The sequence below is a fragment of the Triticum dicoccoides genome, chromosome 2B (genome assembly GCF_002162155.2).
Source record: "Triticum dicoccoides isolate Atlit2015 ecotype Zavitan chromosome 2B, WEW_v2.0, whole genome shotgun sequence".
NCBI lineage: Eukaryota > Viridiplantae > Streptophyta > Magnoliopsida > Poales > Poaceae > Triticum > Triticum dicoccoides.
The window spans coordinates 807,772,754-807,795,373 of record NC_041383.1 but is presented as its reverse complement, the minus strand read 5'-3'; positions in this window follow the sequence as shown (position 1 = coordinate 807,795,373).

The following is a 22,620-nucleotide window of genomic DNA, read 5'->3' as shown; positions in this document are numbered from 1 at the left end:
GGAGAGGAATGATTGGGAAAGAGAGCGGACGGACAAAGGAAAGTGAGGAGACCACCGGGCGGCGGCAGCGGGGCAGAGGCAGAGGGACGAACTGTCGCCGCGCGCGTGCGTTGCGTGTGTTGTGTGGCGTGGGCGGTTGGACCCGATCGATGGTCGCCTACTCAACCGCCGTGGTGGTGTACCGTGCACGCAGTGGCACCGAGAGCGCGGCTGCCGTGCTCTAAGAGCAACTCCAACGGGCCGATCCAAACGGACGATGATTTTATCCGTTTTTTTGTCTGTTTGGGTTGGTTAGACGGACACAAGCATCCGCTTTCGCGTTTGAATCGGCGCGTGCGACCAACGCTGGCGCGACCCATTTCAACGGCGAAAAAAAAACTGAATGCATGCATATTTAACATAAAATCTAAATTAATCTCCTCCCATTGTAACCGACTCTGTGTAACCCTAACCCTCTCCGGTGTCTATATAAACCGGAGAGTTTTAGTCCGTAGGACGAACAACAATCATACCATAGGCTAACTTCTAGGGTTTAGCCTCTCTGATCTCGTGGTAGATCAACTCTTATACTACACATATCATCAATATTAATCAAGCAGGAGTAGGGTTTTACCTCCACCGAGAGGGCCCGAACCTGGGTAAAAACATCGTGTTCCTTGTCTCCTGTTACCATCCGCCTAGACGTACAGTTCGGGACCCCCTACCCGAGATCCGTCGGTTTTGACACTGACATTGGTGCTTTCATTGAGAGTTCCTCTGTGTCGTCACCTTTAGGCCCGATGGCTTCTTCGATCATCAACTACGACGCGTTCCAGGGTGAGACTTTACTCCCCGGACAGGTCTTCGTGTTCGGCGGCTTCACACTGCGGGCCAATTCGCTTGGCCATCTAGAGCAGATCGAAAGCTACGCCCCTGGCCATCAGGTCAGATTTGAAAGTTTAAACTACATGGCTGACATCCGCGGGGACTTGATCTTCGACGGATTCGAGCCATGGCCGAGCGCGCCGCACTGTTACGATGGGCATGATCTAGCTCTACCGCCGGACAGCGCCCAGAGCGTCGCTCAGGTGTCCGCTCCGACCCTTAGCTCGGAACGACCGCGCCAGTCGGGGACGGACGGTTGGACGCCGCCCCGGGAACTGCAATCTCTACGACGGTCGAGCCGAATACCAGCCTAGTCCTTTGTGAGGCATGTGACTCCAAGGTGCCGGACTCCTTTCCGGACTCCGAATCTTCTGCACCCCTTCCGGTCGAACCCAATTGGGCTCCGATCATAGAGTTCACCGCCGCGGACATCTTTCAGCACTCGCCCTTTGGCGACATCCTGAATTCACTAAAGTCTCTCTCTTTGCCAGGAGAGCCCTGGCCGGACTATGGTCGGCAAGGTTGGGATGCGAATGACGAAGAAATTCAAAACCCACCCACCACCCACTTCGTAGCCACTGTCGACGATTTAACCGACATGCTCGACTTCGACTCTGAAGACATCGACGGTATGGACGCCGATGAAGGAGACGACCAAGAACCAGTGCCTATAGGGCACTGGACAACCACCTCATCACACGATGTATGCATGATGGACACACCTAAAAGAAACGACGACGAGGATCAAAAGGGCGCAACAAGGGATCGTTCCCTCGAAAAGCAATCAAAGCGGCGGCGTAAGCGCCGCGCCAAACCCCACCTCGACAGAGACCCAGCCATAGAGCAGGGCGAACCGACGGACGACGAACATGCCATCGAGCAACAGTCCGAACATGGCAGACAAACCGAACAATCCATCCCCGGCAAAGATAATAGTCCGGACGACCTCACACCGGACAAGTCGCTGGAGCAGAAGAACCTCCACCAAAGGCTCGTCGCCACTGCGCGTAGCCTGAAAAAGCAGAAGCGGAAGCTCAAAACAGCGAAAGATGCACTCAGAATCAGATGGGGCAAAATACTCAATACCGCACACAAGTACAGCGACAGTCACCACACAAAGAGCTATCCGAAGCGAAAATTACTACCGGAATTTGATGAGAAGGCCTTAGAGCCCCCACAGTCAAAAAACAAGGAAGCCACCAGGTCGGATAGATGACCCCACGATCGACATCGAGCGACAAAGGGCGCCGCACTCAATCCGGCACGCGATCCGGCCAAGGATTCGCATCAAAAAGACGGTCCAACTAGATCCATCTACGGGCCAAGAAAGCAAGCTCTAGTAAGCAATGCAATGCAACAAATATCCGAACATCGCGGCACAACCAAATACAGGGGCGCCGCACATCCCCTATGTTTCACCGATGAGGTGCTGGACCATGAATTTCCAGCGGGATTCAAGCCCGTAAACATAGAGGCATACGACGGAACAACAGACCCTGGAGTCTGGATTGAGGATTATATCCTCCACATACACATGGCTAGAGGAGATGACCTCCACGCCATAAAATACTTACCCCTCAAGCTCAAAGGGCTAGCCCGGCATTGGCTTAAAAGCCTTTCCGAAAACACCATAGGAAGTTGGGAAGAGCTCGAGGATGCTTTTCGGGCAAATTTTCAAGGGACCTATGTCCGACCTCCGGATGCAGACGATCTGAGTCATATAACTCAACAACCCGGAGAGTCAGCCCGGAAACTCTGGAACAGATTTCTTACCAAAAAGAATCAGATAGTCGACTATCCGAACGCCGAAGCCCTAGCAGCTTTCAAACATAGCGTCCGAGACAAATGGCTCGCCAGACACCTCGGCCAAAAAAAGCCAAGAACAATGGCTGCATTGACAAGCCTCATGACCCGCTTTTGCGCAGGAGAGGATAGCTGGTTGGCAAGAAGCAGCACTAGCGACCCAAGTACATCCGAACTCAGAGATGGAAACGGGAAACCGCGCCGTAACAAAGAACAACGTCGGATCAAGGATAACAGCCCGATGAGCACGACAGTCAACGCCGGATTCAAAAGCTCTCGGCAAAATCGAAAAAAGCCGCCTCCCAAAGATGACAGTGATGAGCTATCTAACCTCAACAAAATCTTGGACAAAATATGTCAAATCCACAGTATCCCCGGGAGGCCGGCAAACCATAGCCACAGAGATTGTTGGGTCTTCAAGCAATCCAGCAAACTCAACGCCGAACACAAAGGGCTCGACATACCAAGCGAGGATGACGGTGAATCCCACAAGCAGAACACCGGAGAACAAAAGAAGTTCCCACAAGAAGTCAAAACAGTAAATTCACTTCATGTGACAAAAGGAAAAAACAGATTGGCGCCTACGGAGATACGCGCCGTACGGCCTGTCCCAGAGGAATCCAGCCACTGGTCGTTACAACCAATCACCTTTGACAATCAGGATTACTCTAGAGGTATCCGGAACGCAGGCCGGACTGCCTTGGTCTTATGTCCGATAATTGACGGACTCCACTTTACGCAAGTCCTAATGGACGACGACAGTGACCTAAACCTACTATATCAGGATAGAATCCGCAAGATGGGGTTAAACCCAGCAATAATCCGCCATGGCAACACTTCCTTTAAAGGGGTCACGCCAGGCCCAGATACCCATTGTATGGGTTCCCTCTCGTTAGAAATTATGTTCGGCCCCCCCAACAACTTCCGAAGCGAAATGCTAACCTTCCACATCGCCCCATTCATAAGTCGCTATCAAGCGCTACTGGGACGAGAAGCTTTCGCCCGCTTTAATGCAATACCGCATTATGCATCCCTTACACTCAAAATGTCTGGTCCACGAGGCATCATCTCATTAAAGGGAAATATCAAGTGTTCCCCGAGCATGTAGGATGGTGCAGCTGCCTTGACAGCCGCACACTTACCCAGCTTTACTACTCAGAGCACCTACAAAGGTCGTCAAAGACCCCGGACGAATCCGGCGTAAACATGCAAAGGCTTCATAGCTGCATAAACCTATACAAGGGGCTCCGCGCGACAATAAAGCTCAATCATACCCATGTTTCTGTATTATGCTTTGTTTATTTTAACATAGATTTCTCGCACGATTGATTTTCCACTAAGTTCCTCTCTTTTGCAGACGAACGCCGTGCTACACCCGTCCAGGATACGGCACAACGGAGACACAGGCGCAGACGTGCAGCAGGGACCCGTTTCAAGGATTCTTTTCAGATTAAGACCCTGCGTAAACCTTTTTTACTGTCTCTTGTTGATAACATCCCCCGGTTTTTGCTATAACCGAGGAGGAGGCTGGCATCTTGGCATGTGGCCACGCCAGAATTTTGCACGTACCTGGACACCAGGGGCTTTTTTACCAAGGGCTTTTGTTCGTCCCGTCTTCATAAAGACCGAATACCTTAGGGAGTGTTCGGCGTCGCGAGTTTGGCCTTATATGCATCAGCTCCGAATCATGTCTTTTGGTCAAATGTTGGGTTTGCCTGGCTCCTGTGTTTTGCTGCCTTACGTTCCGCTCTATTGGCTAAGCCGGCACCAGGAGAACTACTGCGATTGTGCCCCGGTTCGGCCAGGCGAGCACCTCAGTAGAGAAAGCCGAAAACTAACTGTCATGATCTAGCGAGAGACTGGTCAACCACTCGATGACTTGCCGGAGTCTTTAGGACTCCTCTGCATTAACGAAGGGCCGTTTCCCGGTCAGGCACACACGCGCCCCGAATTCGGGCGAGCGCGGTGCCCCTAGGGGCTATTCAGTAGCCCCACTGTCAAAATCATATGGCTAAGTGAAAGTGATAAAGCATTATAGTCCGGTTGCCTAGTTCGCTGCGCTATCACCTCCTTTATAGGACCAAGACGTTGGATCAAGTGTGAAAAGGCGCCTTTTGCGAACACCCCCGCGTTGTATGCGTGGGGGCTGAAGCCAACGACTGCATCTTTCAGGTTATATACACATATACATTAACGACCGCACAAGAGGCATTATGATTCTTGAAAGCACAAGTATAAAAAAGCTTTTACATCCTATCAAAATATTGTTTTACAATAGCACATGTTATTCGTACACAACATCCTTCGAGCACTGCGTCTCTATTAAACGAGCGCCCTGAAGAACTTCCTCAAAGTAGTGCTTGGCAGGTACTCGGCTTTCGTCCGAATCCCGGGATGCAACAACACTGGCCTTCATATCTGCCCAGTATGTCTTGACACGGGCAAGAGCCATCTGTGCACCCTCTATGCATGCTGACCTCTTCATTGTATCAACATGCGACACCGAACCAAGGAACTGCTGCACCAAGCTAAAATAACTCTTCGGCTCTGGCTCTTCCGGCCACAGACGACTCGCGACGTACCTCATAGCGATTCCGGACAACCTGTTCAGCTCCGCCCAAGCGGCCAAACGGTCGGATACCGAAAGTGGGCGCTCTGGATTATGGAACTGCGACCAAAACAGTTCTTCCAATTTATGGTCATCCAGACCCAGGAAGTGTTCGGTCGCGTCCACGGCACTTGCCGCCAAATCCAGATAAGTGTTCGCCGCACTCCACTTCCGGTCCAACGGAGCATACTTAGGATCCCCGAACTTCATCCGCAGCATATAGGGCTTTCCAGCCACGATATCTCCGGCCTGACGTAGCTCCTCCTTCATAGCTCTCATTGCAGAGCGAGTGTCCTTGGCCTCGACAGTGACCTTTTCTAGGTCCTTCTGTGCCACCCTATTTTCTTCTTCACGAAGCTTCCAACGGTCGGCAGCATCCTTCAATTTTACAGCCATCTCGACCATTTCTTTCTTACTTTGGCAGTGAGCAGCCTGTTCGGCTTTTAGCTCTTCAGCCGCTTTAGCGGCAGCCGCATCACTCTTCCTCGCTTGCTCCTTGGCTCGGGCAAGTTCCGCCCGAAGGTTCTCCACGGCAGCGGCACCATCTGCATTAAGCACATATGTTATAAGGCACGAGCATCAAGCTCCTCTTATCAGATGTCTTTGGAGACATTACATACCTTGTGCCTTGTCTAGCCGCTTATTTACAAGCGCGATGTCGGCATCTGCTACGTCAAGTTGCCGCTTTAGCTCGGCAGATTCATCAGTCTGGCTAGCCACCGAACGCCTCGTCACCTACATAGGAAAGGCGACATATTATACCTGGGATTATGATCCTCTGTGCGCCGTCATTTTTGACAACACAAAGAGTCTCAGGGGCTACTATTTATACAGGGCGCATTTTATATATGCGGCTCTGTCAAAAGGTACATCTTTTCGCGTACATCAAAACCTGTCAGTAAACTCCTGGTGGCCTCGTACAATCCGCTCTCCGTGGATGAAATCCTTCTAATCACCGTGTCCATCAACACACGGTGTTCTTCTGAGATAGACGCTAGCTCGAGCAGATCCTGCAGCCCCTCCGACCATGCACCTAAAGGTGCCGGACTAGTCCGACGACCTTTTTCAAAATCCGGATTTCGAGAAATCCTCCGAGACGACACCTCGGGGTCGCCAGCCTCGTAGGATGGTACAGCCGGGGGAGGCGTTTTGCTCTCCATCATCTCTGGATGGAGATCCCCGAAGATGAACTCTGCTGAGAAGGGTTGAGATCCGAACTGCAAGGTAAAATTTTGGTTATCTTCCTCAAAAAGAAAACAGGGATATCACTCATTTTAAAAAACCCCTCTTTACTTACGGCTCGTTGGAGAGCTGATCCCCACGGGGGCACAATGCGGCCGGAGCACCCTCCGGCGCTGGACCCTCTGAGGAAGATTTCTTCCCCCGCTTTGAGGCCATCGCCTCCGGGTCTTCAGAGGCGGCCCTCTTCTTTCCCTGGATAAAGGAATTCTTGATTCCTCCTTTCCTGACCGCTTCCTTCGCAGAGGCGGTAGCTTCTTTGTTCCCCTCTTCGCCTTCTTCCAAAGGCGCAATCTCCAGCATCCTAGTCAACACGGGATCCGGCGTGGTCTCAAGGAGGGGGGCCGGACACCTGATAAGCTTTGCTTTCGCTATCCACTCTTGTTTGAAGGACAACTCTTTTAAGGGTAGTGTTATGATAAATGTACGGATAGCGTGTCCGGGTACAGGGCTACTTACTTGAGTGTCCGGGCGATTGCAGCTCAGACCTGCGTCCTCGGACAAGTCCGGAAACATTGCTTGTGATCCAAAGAATAATTTGTACATCTCCATGGGCGTCGTGCCCATAAAGTGTTGGAGGGCTCACGGTCCTTCCGGATTAAATTCCCACAGGCGGAGGGGGCGACGTTTGCAGGGCAGTATGCGGCGAATCAGCATAACCTGCGCCACTACTGCCAGATTGATATCTCTTTCTAGGAAATCTCGAATGCGGCCCTACAGCAAGGGCACGTCCTTGGACGGCCCCCAGTTAAGCCCTTTATTGACCCATGACGCTAGCCGTGGTGGGGGACCCGAGCAAAAAGCAGGTGGCGCCACCCATGTGGTGCCCCTGGGGGCTGTGATGTAAAACCAGTCCTGTTGCCATAAGCCGAACTCCTCTTGAAAAGAGCCCTCGGGCCATGAAGCATCGGCAATCTTGCTTATAATAGCCCCTCTGCACTCAGCGTGCTTCCCCTCAATCATCTTCGGTTCTACCTTGAAGGTTTTAAGCCACAGTCCGAAGTGAGGAGTAATATGGAGGAAGGCCTCACACACGACAATGAATGATGAGATTTGGAGGATGGACTCCGGAGCTAAGTCGTGAAATTCCAGCCCGTAATAAAACATGAGCCCCCTCACGAAGGGATCAATCGGGAAGCCTCGCCCCTGAAGGAAGTGAGATGTGAACACCACGCTCTCACCGGGCTAGGGAGTGGGAATAGCCTGCCCTTGAGCAGGCAGCCTATGCGACATTTCGCCGGCTAGATACCTGGCATCTCTTAGCTTTCGCACGTCTTCTTCCGTAACGGAGGAAGGCATCCACCGGCCTTGGAGGTCGGAGCCGGACATCATCGAAGGTCCGAAGCGCCTGAATCTAGAGCTTTGGGTGTTGGAACTCGAGGCGAGGGGCAGATTTGATTGGATTGAAAGAAAGGAGTCGAGCCTTGGTCTCTTTATAAAGAGGTTGAATACCAAGAGCCCTCCCCGTGACCGTTTGGGACTCACTTTCAATTAAGAAGTCATACCAATGGCACGGTTGGGTTACCCACGCTCGTATTGATGAGAATCCCGGAATAAGGGGACACGATCTCTGCTTTGACAAGACGTGCCAAGGAAACCGCCTCGCTAAATGCACTGAGGTGGGACAGTAAAACGAATGGAGGCTTGGCTGTGGCATGATGTCACGCTACGGAATACGTCAGCAAACTAGATTTGTGTGAATATTATTCTCTCTACGGGGGTATGTGGAAACTATTTTGCAGAGCCGGACACTATCCTTGTGTTCAAACATCTTCTATGAAGTATTCGGAGGAGGAACCCGCCTTGCAATGCCGAAGACAATTTGCACGCCGGACTCATCGCCATTGAAGCCTGGTTCAGGGGCTACTGAGGGAGTCCTGGATTAAGGGGTGTCCGGATGGCCGAACTATGACCATTGGCCGGACTCCCGGACTATGAAGATACAAGATTGAAGACTTCGTCCTGTGTCCGGATGGGACTTTCCTTGGCGTGGAAGGCAAGCTTGGCGATACGATATGTAGATCTCCTCCCATTGTAACCGACTCTGTGTAACCCTAGCCCTCTCCGGTGTCTATATAAACCAGAGAGTTTTAGTCCGTAGGACGAACAACAATCATACCATAGGTTAACTTCTAGGGTTTAGCCTCTCTGATCTCGTGGTAGATCAACTCTTGTACTACCCATATCATCAATAATAATCAAGCAGGAGTAGGGTTTTACCTCCACCGAGAGGGCCCGAACCTGGGTAAAAACATCGTGTCCCTTGTCTCCTGTTACCATCCGCCTAGACGTACAATTCGGGACCCCCTACCCGAGAACCGCCGGTTTTGACACCGACATCGGGTGTCGTGGTTCTAAGTCTGAAGGTAGTGTAGGGGGGTACTAATGGAGAGGCAAGATCCTAGCTATGGAGTAGTTGTATACGCAAGGGATTTACGAGTTCAGGCCCTTCTCGGAGGAAGTAATAGCCCTACGTCTCGGAGCCCGGAGGCGGTCGACTGGATTATATGCGTATGAGTTACAGGGGTGCGAACCCTTTACATTGAGGAGGGGGTGGCTTATATAGAGTCCGCCAGACCCCTCCGGCCCTCAGTTATGCAGGATTTAAGATACATTAAGGTTGGGCATTACTGGTAACGCTATACATAAAGTGTTATGATGACCATAAAAGCTACTTAATGACCGACCGTTGGCGTGCAGAGTGACTTTAGATCTCCTGGCCGTCGAGTGGTTGGCTTCATGGTCAAGTGTTTGGCTTCATGGTCGAGTGTCCTCGAGTCCGTCGAGTGGAACACTTCTGAGTCGATTGACAGGTGGTTTCTTCTAGAGATGTCCTTGGGTAGGGTAGTTTGGACAGGTCCATGACCCTACCCTAGGTACATGGCTTCATCATTAGCCCCCGAATGGATCGAGGTTTGAGTGGGGAAGGAGTTGAGAACTCTTTCGACCCATTTTTCGTGCTATGAGTATGTCTTGTACTGGATCAATGAACTTTAGGTGACGGCACCAACTTCTTTTTCAGTCGCCTTGATCCATTCTTTGTATCCGTCGTGTGAAGTTTTCACTTGGAGAGCTCCAAGCGACAGAGTGGAGGAGAACTTTCGTCTGACGAGCTGTTCTGCAACCCGCGGATTTAGCGGGATTCGAATTTTGGGAAGCGCACGGGGCGGAGCGAGACCGCAGCAATCGTATGGGATAAGGCAGGGACGCCTCGATCTCTGCGCCATGTTTTTCGCCACGTATCGCGCGCGCGACTGTTGCGGGATTTCATAGGATCGTCCGGGCCTACATGTCAGTCACTCGGAAGCAACCTTATATAAGGCGTCGGACAGGGTTTTTTGAACAGTGCGCCCTCATTTCCCCCCTCTCTTCTCTAGACTCCTCTGCTGCGTTCGCTTCTGCCTCAGCGCCGCTGCTCCGTGCGTGCCTCGCCGGCGACGATGGTGAAAGAGAAGACGACGGCCATGGAGCGGGCGAAGAAAGAGACGGCGAAGGCGAAGGGGATGGGAACCAGTCGGAGCGGATCTTCATCGAGGACCGGCCTGCCGCCGGGCTGGATCCAGGGTGACTGGATCCGCTCGACAATTAGTCAAGCGGATCTTGACGACCTGGCCGACGGAGGGCTGATCCCCCATGGATCGGCGTGGCTCCCGGGGAGGGAGTCAGAGCCGCAGCCTCAGGAGGGTGAGTGTGTTCTCTTGGCCACCCACGTCGACCGCGGGTTTTCTTTGCCGCCCCACCCTTTCTTTCGGGGATTTCTGAATTTCTTTGGGGCACAACTCCACCACTTCACACCCAACACCATCGTGTACCTCGCTGCTTATGTGTCTTTGTGCGAGAATTTCTTGGGTTGCCGGCCTCATTGGGGTCTTTTCAAGCACATCTTCACCTGTCGCTCCCAGACGGTGAAGAAGGCCAATCCGAGTGACAAGAGGACACACGTGATTCAGATGTGTGGGGGTCTTGGGGTTCAGTTGAGAGGGAAAAGCTCCTTTCCGACCATGATTTTGCCCGACTCCGTCCGCGGATGGCAGTCGACCTGGTTCTACTGCAAAGAACAGCCGACGCCAGGGCAGTCGACCGGGCTCCCTCTCTTTTCCATGGAACGAGTGAGGAAGCCCTCCTCTTTGAAGGTGGTCCTGGAAGAGAAGGCGTAGGTGAAGGTGCTGGTCGAGTGTGTCGTGCAGCTCATCCGTGACGGGGTGACTGGCATGGACCTCTTGGAGGTCTTCCTCCGACGATGCATCCAGCCGCTCCAAGCTCGAGATCATCCAATGTGGTTGTATTCTGGCACTGAGGACACCACTCGGATCCATCCAGAGGAGATTGACGCTGCCACGCTAGAGCGATGGATGGCGAGCATCACAGGGAACAAAGACAACCCCCGAGGAGCCAGGAGGATTGTCCCACTCGACCAATCATACGAAGTAGACAAGGTCCTATTCTGCATTTCCGACTGCGATTCTGCTTTCTCCATTCTGTTTACTTAAACTCAGTCGACTGACTTTTGTCTTGTTTGTTGTCTTCTAGGCTACGACTGAGATGTACTCGATGCCCAACGGGGCGCAAGAACAAGTCGAGGAGGGAGAGGCGAGTGGAGGTGAAAGTGAGGACAAGGAGTGGCAATCTGACGGCGAGGGGGAAGATGTTGAAGACGGCTCCAGCGAGGAGGAGGAGGAAATGGAAGTCGATCCTCCTCGCACGGAAAGGCGATCCAAGCTTGCCCACGACCCCGCGGGTGAGCGTGGCAAAGCGGTCGCGCCTGTTGTGCAGTCGTCCAAGTGCCCTCGGGCGGCTTCTCCGGCGCCGACTGAGAAAGCGCCAAAGCAGCCGAAGCCGTCAAAGCCGCCGAATGCCTTGCCCAAGATGAGAATGGCCATTCCCACCATCTCCGGGTAGCAGCAGGACTTGTGTTTCCTTGTTTAGCTCGGACGAACTTCTGGTCGACTCATCGACTATCCGACTGATTTTTGAAATCTGCAGTGTTGCTACCTCCGAGACCTCCGCCAAGAACGACGACCAGGAAATGGAAGACGATGCCACCTCCAACCCTGGTACGCTCTCTTGCATTTTCACTTTTGGTCGATTGGATTTCGTTTCTGACTCTGGATTTATCTCGCAGCTCCTCATCATGTCATTGATCTCCCTGATGATGACGACGAGGCGCCACTAAGGGTGAGGAAGAATAGAAAGGCGCCAGCTGGCAAGGCCACTTGGACTGCATCAGTGCCTGAGGTACTGGTTCAGGAAGGTGGTGATGTCACTCGGCATTCTGTGACCTTCGCTGTGCCGCTGACGAGTGCCCGACCTTCGTCATCGACCGTTGATCTGCCCTCCCTTTTCGCCACACACCATGTCCCGGAGGCCCAAGCGGGTGCTGCTAAGGAGGCTATACGCGGGGATTATGATGGAGCAGGTGAAGGCGATCCGGGAAGCCAGCCAAGCGGCTTATGATGCGAGCTCAGCCCTTCAGAGCAATGTCCAGGTTAGTTGGTCACCGCATGTTCTGTTAGGATATGCTATCTGAAGACTTTCTTTCCGAAGATCTTTGAATCTGTACACCCACTGGGTGCATCAATTGATTTTTTGGACTGGTGGGGGCACGCTGAGTGCACCCACTGGGTGTAGTCCTCGAGACTATGGTCGACTGCTGGCAGTCGACCATAGTCTTTGTATTTTGAATTTCCTCACTCCAACTTCTTCAGTCGATCTAGTCGGACCATGTCGAATGGAATCTTGGAAACGGTGGGGGCACGCTGAGTGCACCCACTGGGTGTAGTCCCCGAGACTATGGTGGACTGCTGGCAGTCGACTGTAGTCTGAAGATCCTATTTTTTTGTAGATCATGATGAGACCAAGACTAACTGCTGGCAGTTAGCTATAGGGTTATAGTTTTGGGATCATAATCTCTTTGTTCCTTTCGGTCGACTGATCGGATCAAGTTGGTAGAACCAGTGGGGGCACGCTAAGTGCACCCACTGGATGTAGTCCCCGAGACTACCGTTGAATATTTTGATTCGACTGTAGTCTTAGAAACGTTACGGTTTTTCTCTTTGTCACTCGAAAGCAACCTCTCTTTGATGTCTGTCGACTGACTCTTTGTAGAAATCTTGCGAGCTCGTGGCTCATTATACTGAGTTGGAAAAGAAACATATCCAGCTCGACCTTGACTTGAAGCTTGTTCAGGAAAACTTTCAGAAGGCGAAGGACGAGGCAAAAGGTATGATTGATGAGAACTTGATGGATGTTTTCATCCTTATGCCCATTCTTGGTTCTGACCTCATTGTTATTTTGCAGATAAAATGAAGGAGGCTCTGAAGAAGAAGGACCAGGAACTTGCTGATGCGCAGAAGGCGGCTTTGGACAAAACGAAGCTTGCGGAGGAGAAGCTGGCTTCAGTCAGCAAACTTGAAGAAGAGAATGCCAACCTGAAAGCTGCTCTCGACGCGGCCAACAAGGAAGTCAGCCGTCTGAAGAATGACAAGATAGCTCTGAGTGACAAGACTAGTGAACTGGTGGGGAAGAAGAACGATCTGGAGGCTTATCTGGGAGGGCTCGCCAAGAAGCTATTCATCATTCTTGAGGGTAATCTCTCCTGCCCGACTGACTTGTAATCTCTGACTTATCATAGAACTGCTGGCTTATCCCTGAGTTGTGTTTACAGAATTCTGCCAAAACTTCGAGGAAGAGACCAGTCGAGTGGAGATAGGCCTGGATCCTATCAACTCTCCTGTGAAGGACGAAACTGCCATGAACGTGCTCCGATTGGAGTCTCGTGTCGCTGGTGTGGTTGACTATCTTGCTCGACTGAAGGTTGCGGCGTCGTGAATCGACACGATACTCTGGCCAAGGGAGACCTTCAGAATGACCTCGAGTCTCTGATGACTTGACTGAATGAAGTTCCAGGTCGAGTGCAAGAATGGAAGAAGTCTTCCGCCAGGTGTGGTGCTGATGTTGCTCTGTCTTTGGTCCGTGTTCACTGCAAGGATGCATGAGAGGAAAAGCTGGCGTCCCTCAAGGTGTCCAATACCAAGAAGCATGACTTCCAATCTTTCATGGAGACCTTCATTGCAGCTGCCACTCGGATTGCAGATGGAATCGACCTGGACCAGTTTGTCGCGCCTTCCAGTCCTCCACCGAAGGAGTAAAAAACTTTTATGCTTGATGCCTTAAATTTGCCTCGGAATGCCGAGTGATTTTGTAACCGATAAACTTTTACAGGCTTGATGCCTGAGCACTTCTGAATCCGTAGGATGCTATCTGAACTTGGCTTTGCCGTTGAATATGTTTGAATTTGCCTTCGAGCGAACATTGTTCTTCACTCGGAATATATTTTAGTGCTTGTGACGCACTCTTGCAGGTAGGGATGGAGCACAGATGGCAGTCGACCTGCGTCCTTGCGGATCGGGATGCAGCACACATTGTATATGTGCCGTAGCTCCGAAGGAGAAGGTAGCAGTCGACCTGTACCTCGTCGTCCTTGCAGAGCGCACACTGTACTTGTGCCGTAGCTCTGAAGGAGAAGGTAGCAGTCGACCTGCACCTCATCGTCCTTGCAGAGCGCACATTGTATTTGTGCCGTAGCTCTGAAGGAGAATGTAGCAGGCGACCTGCACCTCGTCGTCCTTGCAGAGCGCACACTGTATTTGTGCCGTAGCTCCGAAGGAGAAGGTAACAGCCGACCAGCACCTCGTCGTCCTTGCAGAGCGCACATTGTATTTGTGCCATAGCTCCAAAGGAGAACGTAGCAGTCGACCTGCATCTCGTCGTCCTTGCAGATCGGAATGAATTTCATACTTAGGCGAGTACTGGACTGCAGCTAAGCCCCCGAGTGAGAGGCAGACTCACCACTCGGTAGGATTTTTCATACTTAGGTGAGTACTGGACTGCAGCTAAGCCCCCGAGTGGGAGGTTCGCTCTCCACTTGGTAGGATTTCAAACACTTAGGCGAGTACTGGACTGCAGCTAAGCCCCCGAGTGGGAGGATTGCTCTCCACTCGGTAGGATTTTCAAACACTTAGGCGAGTACTGGACTATAGCTAAGCCCTCGAGTGGGAGGATTACTCTCCACTCGGTAGGATTTTCAAACACTTAGGCGAGTACTGGACTGCAGCTAAGCCCCCGAGTGGGAGGGTTGCTCTCCACTCGGTAGGATTTTCAAACACTTAGGCGAGTACTGGACTGCAGCTAAGCCCCCGAGTGGGAGGATTGCTCTCCACTCGGTAGGATTTTAAACACTTAGGCGAGTACTGGACTGCAGCTAAGCCCCCGAGTGAGAGGAAGACTCACCACTCGATAGGATTTTAAACACTTAGGCGAAAAAGAATTCGCAGCTAAGCCCCCGAGTGGGAGGTTTGCTCTCCACTCGGTAGGATTTCAAACACTTAGGCGAAACGGATTCACGACTAAGTCTCCGAGTGAGAGGCTTGCTCGTCACTCGATAGGAATTTTTTTACAAACTTATGCGAAATGGATTCGCAGCTAAGCCACCCACTGGGGGATTTCTTGCATAAACAAAAAGCAACAATAATTAATGGGAAAATTATAACACTTTTGTCTTTGATAAACAAACTACAAGAGTACTTTTATTACATCTCATCCGAGTGAGTACTTAAGTGTAAAGGGGCGGAGCAGATCCGCATTCCAAGCTCGTGGCTCATCAATCTGGCGACTGACATTGTAAAGACGGTATGCCCCATTGTGGAGAACTTTGGTGACGATGAAGGGGCCTTCCCAAGTAGGGGCAATTTGTGTGGCTTCTGTTGGTCCACTCGGAAGACCAAGTCTCCTTCTTGGAAGGCTCGACTCTTCATGTTTCTGGCATGGAATTGACACAAGTATTGCTGATAGATGGTCGATCGGATCATGGTCATCTCTCTTTCTTCTTCCAGAAGGTCGACTGCGTCCTGTCGTGCTTGTTCTGCTTCATCTTCAGAGTAGAGCTCAACTCGGGGTGCATTGTGAAGCAGGTCACTCGGAAGAACTGCTTCAACCCCATAGACCAGAAAAAATGGAGTTCTCCCAGTCGACCGATTAGGAGTAGTCCTCAATCCCCAAAGAACTGATGGAAGTTTGTTGACCCACGCGCCTGCTGCGTGTTTGAGATCACGCATCAGCCGGGGTTTCAGTCCTTTGAGAATTAGGCCGTTTGCTCTTTTTGCTTGTCCATTCGACTGGGGGTGAACGACTGAAGCGTAGTCGACTCGTGTGCCTTGAGAAGCACAAAAGGCTTTGAATTGGTCGGAATCGAAGTTTGACCCATTATCAGTGATGATGCTATGCGGAACTCCATATCTAAATATCAACTCTCTGATGAAGCTGATAGCAGTGCCGACATCAAGATTCTTGATAGGCTTGGCTTCGATCCACTTGGTGAACTTGTCGACTGCCACTAGTACATGGGTGAAGCCGCTCCTGCCAGTTCTCAGTGGTCCAACCATATCTAATCCCCAAACAGCAAAGGGCCAGACGATTGGAATGGTCTTCAGGGCTGAGGCGGGCTTGTACGACATATTGGAGTAGAACTGACATCCTTCACACTTGTCGACTATCTCTTTCGCCATTTCATTTGCTCTGGGCCAGTAAAAATCCGCTCGGTATGCTTTAGCCACAATAGTCCGAGAGGACGCATGATGGCCACAGGTCCCCGAGTGGATGTCGTTAAGAATTATCTGACCCTCTTCTGGCGTTATACATTTCTGACTGGCTCCAGTCGCGCTTTCTCTGTACAACTGTCCCTTCATCACAGTAAAGGCCTTGGATAGACGGACGATCTGTCGAGCCTCTTCTTCATTCTCTGGGAGCTCTTTCCTTAGGATATACGCGATGTACGGCACTGTCCAATCGGGAGTGATAACCAAAACTTCCATGATCAGGTCGACCACGGCTGGGACCTCGACTTCAGTCGGATCCGTGGCACTTTTTGGCTGCGGGGCTTCTTTGGTGAAAGGATCCTCTTGAACTGACGGTGCGTGGATATGTTCCAAAAACACACCACTGGGAATGGCTTCTCTCTTGGAACCTATCTTTGTTGAATCATCAGCCGCTTGATTTTTCAGTCGGGGTATATGATGAAGCTCTAACCCCTCGAATTTCTTCTACAGCTTTCTTACTGCATTGCAGTAACCAGTCATGGCTGGGCTTCTGACGTCCCACTCCTTCATCACTTGGTTAACCACCAAATCCGAGTCGCCGTAGACCATGAGGCAACGGACGCCGAGTGAAATGGCCATACGCAACCCATACAAAAGTGCTTCGTATTCTGCTTCGTTGTTGGAGGAATCAAAGTGAATCTAGAGTACATATCTGAGCTTATCTCCTCGGGGGGAAACCAACACTACCCCAGCACCGGAACCATTCAGCATCTTAGAGCCATCAAAGAACATGGTCCAGTGCTCCGAGTGAACTTGAGTCGGCAGTTGCTATTCAGTCCACTCGGCGATGAAATCTGCTATTGCTTGGGACTTGATAGCTTTCTTTGCCTCAAATCTGATATCCAGGGGAAGGAGTTCAATTGCCCATTTTGCCACTCGACCAATGGCATCTCTGTTGTGCAGAATCTCTGACAATGGGGCATCGCTGACGATTGTAATGGTATGGTCAGAGAAGTAATGAGAAACTTTCTTCGTGGTCATATAAATCCCATATACAAGCTTCTGATAATGAGGGTATCTTTGCTTTGATGGGGTCAGAACTTCAGAAATATAATATACTGGGCGCTGAACTTTAAAGGCCTTTCCTTCTTCTTCCCGCTCGACCGTAAGTACTGTACTGACGACTTGTCCTGTGGCTGCAATGTAAAGCAGCAAAGGCTCTTTGCTGATCAGGGCAACAACCACCAGCTGGGTGGAAAGCAGGGCTTTTAGCTCTGCAAACGCTGCATCAGCTTCAGGAGTCCACTCTAACTTGTCTGACTTCTTCATTAGTCGGTAAAGAGGCAATGCCTTTTCACCGAGACGAGAGATGAATGTTCTTAAAGCGGCCAAGCAACCAGTAAGCTTCTAAACATCGTGCACACGCACATGTCATTTCATTCGGAGTATAGTGCCCACTTTCTCTGGATTTGTGTCGATTCCTCGTTCAGAAATGAGAAAACCGAGTAATTTTCCGCCAGGAACTCCGAATGTGCACTTTGATGGATTAAGCTTGATATCATACCTCCTGAGGTTGGCAAATGTTTCAGCAAGGTCAGTCAGCAGGTCGGAACCTTTCCGTGACTTGACCACAATATCATCCATGTACGCTTCCACATTCTGACTGATTTGAGTGAGCAAACACTTCTGAATCATCCTCATGAACGTGGCTCCGGCATTCTTGAGGCCGAATGGCATGGTGACATAACAGAAGCACCCGAATGGGGTGATGAAAGCTGTTTTGATCTCATCGGGTCCATACAGACGTATCTGATGGTACCCGGAATAGGCGTCTAAGAAAGATAGTCGCTCACATCACGCAGTCGAGTCGACTATTTGGTCGATGCGGGGGAGAGGAAAATGATCTTTTGGGCAGGCCCGATTGATATGTTTAAAGTCAATGCACATGCGAAGTGACTTGTCCATCTTGGGGACCATGACAACATTGGCGAGCCACTCGGAGTGGTAGATTTCTCGGATAAACTCTGCTGCTAAGAGCCGAGCCACCTCCTCGCCAATGGCCTTCCTTTTCTGGACGGCGGACCATCGCAGATGTTCTTTGACAGGTTTCTCTTTTGAGTCGACTCATAGACGGTGCTCAGCCAGCCCCCTGGGAACACCCGGCATGTCAGAAGGTTTCCATGCGAAGATGTCCTAGTTCTCACGGAGGAACTGGATGAGCACTTCTTCCTATTTGGGGTCAAGCGTTGTGGAGATATTAGTCGGAGCAGCATTGGGGTCGGTCGGGTGGATGTGAACTGGTTTTGTCTCACCGGATAACTAAAACGCTGATTCCGTAGCGGGCTTCTTGGCTCGCAACAAATCATTCAGGTCTGCATTTTTCTGGTGTTCCTGCCACTCTTCTGCTACCATCTGAGCATCAGCGATCTTTGAGCCTTTCTGAAAGCACTCTTCCGCCTTCTTGTGATTGCCAATAACAGTGATCACACCTTTAGGGCCAGGCATCTTCAATTCGAGGTACAGGTAACATGGTCGAGCCATAAAACGTGCATAAGCTGGCCTGCCCAAAATAGTGTGATAGGCACTCTGGAAATCCACAACCTCAAATGTCAACTTTTCTTTGCGGAAATTTTTGGAATCACCAAAAACCACATCAAGAGCAATCTGGCCGAGTGACGCAGACTTCTTGCCAGGAATGACTCCATAGAAACTCGTGTTGCTGGTACTGAGTCTGGACATCGGAATGCCCATCCCTTTCAGTGTCTCTGCGTATAGTATATTTAAGCTACTACCACCATCCATCAACACTTTAGTCAGTCGAGTGCCTTCGTCGACTGGGTCGACCACCAGAGCTTGCCTCCCAGGGGTGGCTATGTGTGTCGGGTGATCGGACTAGTCGAACATGATGGAAGTCTGAGACCATTTCAGATAATTGGGTGTCTCCGGAGCCACCATATTCACTTCTCGGCTGATAACTTTCAATCGACTTTTGCTTTCAACGTCAGCAAAAATCATCAAGGTGGAATTGACCTGGGGATATCCATCATCATTATCCTCTTTGTCCTCAACTTTGTCTGACTCCTTTTCCTTATCTTTGGGCTGTTTCCCCTGGAATTGCTGGATCAAGAGCCGACACTGTCGAGTGGTATGTTTCGGGTAAATGAAGTTACCCTCTTCATCTTTCTTCGTGTGGATGTGGCATGGCAAATCCATCACGTCATTCCCCTCCTTGTCTTTCACCTTCTTGGGGTTCCAAGGTCCTGTGGGTTTCCCTTTAAACTTTCCCTGAGTCACGGCTAAGGCTTCTCCAGGAGCAGCTGGCTCGGCTTTCCGTTTCTACTTCCGACTGGAGTTCCCTCCTCCGGTTTCGTGGGTGACTGACTTGTGCTTGCCACTCCGGAGCCGATCCTCTTCTTCACCATTGGCATACTTGGTGGCTATCTCCATCATTCGACTCAGAGACATGTCTCCGGTTTGACCGAATTTTAGGTTCAGCTCTCTGTACTTAACGCCTTCCTTGAAGGCACACACTGCCTGGTGATCAGATACATTCTCTACCGTGTGATGCAATGTGATCCATCTCTGGATGTAATCTCTCAAAGTCTCATTCGACTTCTGCACACAAGTTTGCAGCTCTGTCAATCCTGCTGGTCGCTTGCAAGTTCCTTCAAACGTTCTGACAAACACTCGAGAAAGATCTTCCCAAGTGTAAATGCTGCTGGGTGCTAACTAATTCAGCCATGCTCTGGCTGAGCCCTCCAACATAAGAGGCAGATGTTTCATGGCCACCTCATCATTGCCGCCACCGATCTGAACAGCCACTCGGTAGTCCTCAAGCCAAGTATCCTGGACTCCCCAGTGAACTTACTGACTCCAGCCGCCAACCTAAAGTTGGGAGGAATCACCACGGCCCTGATGGCTCTGCTGAAGCACTCTGGTCCTGAGACGTGCATTCTGCTGCTGATGGGTACATCTCTGTCGTGACCCTCTCGGTGAGCTCTGTTCCTGTCGACTAGACCTTGAACGATAATGGATCTCGCATCAAAGCCTGGTTCCCTAGGGTCGACTGGAATCCTTCGCCCTACACTATGCTGGCGTCTATCATCCTGCTGTCGAGGTGCGTACGATCCACCCCTTGGGGGAGGGGTGGGCACTCGACGTCGATCATCGCGATCGATTCGGTGATCATACTGCTCACGGTTCTTATATTGATCATGTCGGTCTCCACGCCCCTCACACCTCGGGGGCGATCTAGGGTTGTGAGCCAACTGGACTGTATTTGCATCTACGGATCTGTTGTGAATCCTATTCCGCGACTGTGATACAGCTGAATTTTGATCTCCTGCCGCTCGGAGTAAATCTCTGATCTGCATCAAGCCTCTACCAGCCTCTGACTGGGAAGGCTGAATTGACTCTGCTATACGGGCCGCAGCCGCTAAATTCGGAATCGGAGTTCGGTATATCTGAGTCGGTAGTGGAAAGAGCTGACGTCGAATGGAGTCCGGAACCCGTTGCCGCGCACGCTCGTCGAGTGCTCGCTAAAGGTTTTCTAGTCGAGTGCGCTCAGCCAAGTTGGCCAAGCGCGCGTCCTCTAAGGCACGAGCCTCAGGGGTTTCTCCAACGATAGGAGTGTGAAGCACATCCATGTTCCGGCAGCGAAGTTCTTCCCTTTGCAGCAAATTGAGGGGCTCGGGGAGATACTCCTCATGGGCATGCGACGGATCGCCTCCGCCGTCGCCCTCTTCGGCACCGGGAAAACCGAGAGGACCATGTGGTCCATCGACCATCAGAACCTCCGCCGCTGGATCACTGCTGTCGCACTTGGATGCAGTCTCTGCGGAGCCAGTCGACAGGTCGAACAGGCTGTAGAGAGATTCGTCGGACTCGATTGCCGCAACTTGGGGGGTGGCCGACTGGCGGGCCACCGCGTGCCTCACCCACCGCTGAAGCCTCGACCGACCGGAGCGCTTGCACCGGCGGGAAGCAGGGAGGGAGGATGACACAACGATCGACCGATACTGGGTCGACGGTTGCCGCAGGAGGACGCCGTGGACGCACGCGCGAAAGTGCGTCGCTCCGTGGACTGGGAGCGCGTCGATGTCGAGCGGAGCCTCCTGAAGCCAAGCAGAGTCGTCGGCGACGAACGTGAGCGCGCCGAGACGGATCTCGCGACCCTCAACCAAAACTCCGCCCGAAACCATGATGAAGGAGATCGGAAAAAAATTGCAACTTCTCCAATAAGTCGCTAAGACACCTGCCCCACGGTGGGCGCCAACTGTCGTGGTTCTAAGTCTGACAGTAGTGTAGGGGGGTACTAATGAGGCAAGATCCGAGCTATGGAGTAGTTGTATACGCAAGGGATTTACGAGTTCAGGCCCTTCTCGGAGGAAGTAACAACCCTACATCTCGGAGCCCGGAGGCGGTCGACTGGTAACGCTATACATAAAGTGTTATGATGACCATAAAAGCTACTTAATGACCGACCTTTGGCGTGCAGAGTGACTTTAGATCTCTTAGCCGTCGAGTGGTTGGCTTCATGGTCGAGTGTCCTCGAGTCCATCGAGTGGAACACTTCTGAGTCGATTGACAGGTGGTTTCTTCTAGAGATGTCCTTTGGTAGGGTAGTTTGGACAGGTCCATGACCCTACCCTAGGTACATGGCTTCATCATCGGGCGCGGGCTGTGCCGGCGCTAGCAGTGCCGCCGCCACCTGGCGCGCCTCCTCCTCGGCCTCGAGCCGCTCGGCATCGGTGTCGTGCTCGAGCATCTCGAGGTACTCGCCCTCGCGGCGCTCCTCGGCCAACCGGGTCTGCCGCCGGTGCTCGAGGTACGCCGCCTCTTGCTCCGGCGTGGCCTGCATCCAGATCGGCGACGCCCTCACCCACTCGCGCACTACTCCCATCCAGGAGTAGCGCTCGATGGGCTCCGGCTCCGCCTCCGGCTGCGGTTCGGCTTTGGCGAGGCGGCGGGGAGGGGACGGCGGGGCCACCGGCGGAACCACGCAGTCGCCGGCCGCGGAGAGGGCCATGGCCTGCGCCACGGCCGCCTCGTACTGAGCTTCTTCTTCTTCTGCCGCCTCCGCCCTGCGCCACTTGTCCTCCTCGGTAGACGGCCGCAAGGTCTCCGGCGTCAGGAGCGCCCGCCGGCGAGCACCTCCTCCGCGTGCGCCCTAGCCGACCACGGCGCTACCGACACTGGGATCCTTTGCGGATCCAAATGCCAGTCGTGCGACAGCGTCACGTCGGGGTACGGAAGTGGCACGCGGTGGCGCCAATGCCACTCCGCCTGGTGCACGGGCACGTTCACCCGCTTCCTCTGTCGGCGAGCCGGCACGGGCGGAGGCGGGGTGAACTCCGCGAGGAAGGGGACGGCGGGGGTCTTGTCCTTCGACTTGCTACTGCTGCCGGAGAAGAGCCCCATTTGGGTGGCTGGGGTGGCTAGGGTTTGCTTGCCGGCGACGGGGGAGTGAGCGTGGCCTAGATGGGGATGGGATCTGGATGAGGACGGTCCCGT